The following is a 4,818-nucleotide window of genomic DNA, read 5'->3' on the forward strand; positions in this document are numbered from 1 at the left end:
TATAAGCTGCTTCCTGATAAATACTCCCTCTTTAAATTAATATAAGACCTTTTATAGATCTCTAAAGTAGAGATCTATAGAAGGTCTCATATTAGTACAACAGTGAACATCCACATTTCCATCATATTCAGCAATAATAGGCATGTATAGGCAACAGTTCCAGAGTTCAAAAGACAAGCATATTTCCACTCATATTCACACTTTTGGCAATGGATCTTTGAATTAACCACAAGAGAACGAAACTGAACGATGAGTGATTCAAAGAAGCAGTTTTCTGTGAACTCCTACTTCTGAATTGTGGACACTACAAGCTGTACAACGAACAGACTGAATGAGATGCATGTATACCAGCAAGGAGGGCGAGGTGGAGATTGAGGCGGGCTATGGAGAAGCCCTAGTTTCGAACGTGGCCGTCGGCGGACTTGAAGTAGCAGGTGGCGGCAAGGGAGTGCGGCTGCATATACCAAAGGCTCTACATCTGCAAAGTACCCAACAAAGGTACAAGTCATTAAATCAATGAACTAGCGCCCCTAAAATAACTAACAATTGAATTGCAAATAGATAATTACCAAATACCACTTCCAGTTGAGTTTAGCTTATATATCCAAGACATAGAAGTAGCATGCTATAACAAAAAATTCTGGAAAACGAAAAGACACCTGTAAAAATGAGAGGATATGTTATTCAATACCTTGTATGGTGTATGTGTGACTTAAATGTGTGTTGACAACCATCAAAAGAAGGAAGGTTATGCCAAGCAAGCTATGACAGTGACACCTAGAACAGATAAGAAGCAGATCACCATTGTGAAAGAAAGACCACTAAGATATAGCAGCATCATGATGTTGCTTCTCTCCATAGGCTCTGGACCTGATACCTGCAGCATAAAAATACTCAGAAAATGATGGCATAAGAAGGTTACCCAACAATAGAAAAGCGGACTAATTATAGTCGATTGTATCTACTTGGTTAGTTTAATGCTGATCCTTGGTAAAATTGATGTACTAAATAATTAAGAAAATAGGCATCTGATTTTTGTACAATTTAATTATTCTGTTGTATGCAACTTGGGCTCGCTTGCTAAGACCAAGAAACTTCCAATAATTTTATTTGTACTAATTGACTCCATGATACTAACTGTATGCTATTGTAGTTGATATCTATGTTATACATACATGTTCAGTAGACACGTATCGTGAGTAGATAAAGTTTGGTTTGTATTTATTTACTTTAAGCAGAAAATATGGCCTTGTGTACATGTATTTCCATTCTCATACAATGGGATATATTAAAAGGAATAATCATGTGTATGCTCCAATATCTTATGCACAGTGAACTGGAGCACCTCTTCTAATTTTAGTTGTAAGTACACAAGTCGTTTTCGAGCAGGACATAGTTTCTTTAGTTTGCCTCTCTTTTTTAGGACTAAAAACTATGGTTTTGTTTACTTTCATATAACCTACACTCATAGACATAATGCTAACTGAATACACCATACCTGATCCAGAAATCTCTTCTGAAGTTGTTGGGAAAGCAAGAGAGAGCCTAGATGCAAAGCCAAGCTAATCCATGTCAAAGCGCAGTAAATAATGCATAAGCGAAACAGTATTCAAAGACAATCCAGTGAACTTACATCCTTAGCTCGGTTGGTTCTTGCTTTGGTATACTGTTGCTCTAACAGGAGCAATGCTAACTTCCAATCATCAAGAGGAGCAAAACTGGATAAAAATATAATTCACGCAATGGTAAAGCAATACAGAGTCAGAGAAAAAAAATTGAATGCACGGTTGAACATCCTACCCTCTAACAGTAATAAAATCCCGAATTGGAACCTTTCCCTTTCGAAGCTAAACGACATTCAAGGCGATGCTTCCAGTAGCAACAATGTCATGGGCAGTAGATACTAATTAAGGATCAAATATCAAACATTAAGGAGAGTATAATTCTAAAAGAAAATTGGCACAGAACATCATCGAAGCTCTGTAGGATTTGGCATGAAAGCAACACAAAGTTGAGATAACACGAAGTGGTTTTAACCAAGGTAGACACTTTAGAGAAATAACATCAGGAAAGCCAAGCTATGGTTATTCCAATGGAGAACACAAAAAGCACCAAACAAAATATTAGCATAGCACATGGGCTCAAAAATCAAGCAACATCTTCCAAGAACATTTATGCCTCTACATCGATGATGGTTAAACACCAATAAAACAAAGCCTTTCTGCAAGGTAAGTGGTATAAGCATTAGAGTCAAGTTCATCAACAAATCTATAAGCCCAAGCCTAGTACAAATTCTAGAAAAGCGTAACAACAGCCTGGTTGTCAGAAATTAACTATAGTTAAAACCCACTAAATATGGTTGGATATAAATTAGGAAAACTTGTTTGCTTATAATAAATTAAAACATGGTTAAGAAGTTCAGTTATCTTTAATATCTATAATCTCTACCACATCCAGGCTTCTATGTCTGAATATACGATATTTTTTCAGAGAGTTTATGTTCTGTTCCCTAATTTTCTGATCCTCCACCCATTGTGAATCTCGAGACTCGTGCTAAAGCTATGAAACCGATAGGGGCTTACCAGGGGACAAACGGGCAATGTCTTCAATTCTCTTGGCAGCATGAACATTTTTCGAATACAACGTCTGTTCTGGGTGCTTGCATCGTGGCTCCACCAATGGACACCCTACGGTTTACACCACCAATTGAGTGTCTAGCTAGGTGTCTTCTTTATACTTTTGAGTCTTGGATGGATTTTTTCTTGAACTGTAGAGAGCTTCCTGCTCTGCTTTGAGTTAATCCTGGAGCTTCTTCTGATCCTGTAGTTATGCACATTTGAGGAATTCAAACTTTTGATTGAAATGCAAAAAAGATGTCGTAAGGAATTTAGATAGTAAAATGCAACTGCAGAGTACCCTTTGTGTTTTCTTTCTTGTTCTTTGTCCTGTCAAACAACCATGTATTCATCCAGCCTTGAGAGAAGGAGTACCTGCAAAATAGTTCATGAAAAAACCTCAAGGAAGAAAGAAACACAAACACCATTTAGAAATGAAGTATCAGTAAATAGACGTACGCCATCATATCATGTGAACTCTTCCTCTTTCATTTTCGAAGCTATGATTTTTGTGGTCAAAACATCTACCATTCCTGCCCAAGGTGAAGAAAATATAAATCACATGAAGTGGTAACAAAAAATAAGCAGTACATCATCTCAAACTAAGGAGTACCCAGAATCTTGTCAACCAAAATCCGATCTTTCTCGGCCCTCTTGAACGTAAGATGTGCCCCACTCCCAGCATTGTAATGATTGTCATCCTAAATATTCCTGGTAAAGGGAACAATCAATAGTCACAAAAAAGGAGCAACAATTATCCGAAAAACAAACATGTGAAGCTCAACTGAATATAAAATTGGCCAGCATTCATACTTTGTTGTAATCTTCTAGCCAACAACGAGCTAAATCATGTAAACCTAACTCCCCTAATCAATACCTTGAGGAAATCACAACAACACCCTTTGATGCGGCACTCAGTTAGAACCTTCAGGGGACATGAAAATTCAAGCCAACAATGTATCCACCACTTGACGCACCAAAACTGCAGCTATGACTACTGGTAATGAGCATCTCGCCACGCGAGCTACAGTTTTTTCCCCAAGTACAGCCTACAGAGAGATGCGGGTCATGCCTTCTTCTGCGCCCGGTCATGACGCCACGCCCGTAAATTCTACCATGGCAGTTCGTTTAGCTCAATTACTAAAATGATATACATAATAGTTTGAGAAAGTTCAGCGTGATATAAAATTGAATTAGGGGCATCTCAAATGACAAGTTATCTTTGTCTCATGTCCCATTGACATCTTAAAAGGAATCACCAAAGTAGTTACATCATTCTTTTGGTTCTATTGCAGGTTCTTGACAAATTTCAATTCTTCATAGTTGTCCAGGAGAAAGAAAGGGATCGGGCTCACTTGGTAGGGAAAGATGGCCTGCACGCCCGCCATGGTGCTCCTCTGTCACACCCGTAGCCTGCACAAACCAATCGCACGGATCAGCTTGAGAAATCCAGAAGAAGAAGAAGAAGAAGAAGAGGGGAGGGGAGGAGGATGGAGGGCATAAGGTTGGAAAAAGCGATAGGCGTAAGCGAGGCGGTTGGCCTTCGCCTAGTGTCTAGGCAGTGCCTAAGCGCCCTAGGCGTGGCCTAGGCGGTAATATATTTTTTACTCGTAGTATCTTTGTGATTATTATATGGGTGTTGATATTAGTTTAGGGCATATAAATAAGTTGATTACCATCTACTGCCATTGGAATATAACCCGTTTTGCATATTAGTGCAGTATGTGGCATGATTTCTTACTTTGGTAGATAATTCCTTGCTTGCCCTGCCTAGACATCCATTTATGCCCTAGGCGAGGCGTTTGGCCACTGCCTATCGCCTAGGCATGCCTAAGCGCCTCCTAGGCACTGCCTTTTCCAACAGAGGGCATAAGTACCTTTGGCGTCTACGTGCTGCAACCCGTCGCCGGCGTCGAGGGCCACCACATCAGCAAGCACCGAGAGAAGCCTGCCGCCGTCGTCTCCCCATCCCCATCCATCCATGGGTGGGTGTGGGGCTAGGGTTTCGCCCCCATCCATCCATGGGTCGGGTCAGACCTCCATGGCCAACCACGAGGACCAGGTGGATGAGGGCGTGGTGGTGCCGCTGCGGATCTGGGCACCCCCTCACCTTGTCGCGCGATACGGGGCTTTCCCTCCCTTGGAATAGAGTAGGGATAGAGATAGAAGGTGAAGGCTTGGAGCGGCGGCGCTAGGGGAGGAG

The 4,818-nt window shown here is 40.8% G+C and overlaps 1 long non-coding RNA gene across 1 annotated transcript; it reads right to left on the minus strand.

The window, feature by feature from the left end:
* Positions 1-699: 699 nt before the first annotated feature.
* On the minus strand, positions 700-1,792 carry LOC119316904. The gene is made up of 3 exons (XR_005153396.1): positions 1,634-1,792; positions 1,499-1,545; positions 700-877 (listed from the first exon to the last, which is right to left on the minus strand). It is a non-coding gene; the product is annotated as an uncharacterized LOC119316904 (long non-coding RNA).
* Positions 1,793-4,818: the final 3,026 nt, after the last annotated feature.

Source organism: Triticum dicoccoides, chromosome 6A (genome assembly GCF_002162155.2).
Source record: "Triticum dicoccoides isolate Atlit2015 ecotype Zavitan chromosome 6A, WEW_v2.0, whole genome shotgun sequence".
In the NCBI taxonomy this organism is placed as follows: domain Eukaryota; kingdom Viridiplantae; phylum Streptophyta; class Magnoliopsida; order Poales; family Poaceae; genus Triticum; species Triticum dicoccoides.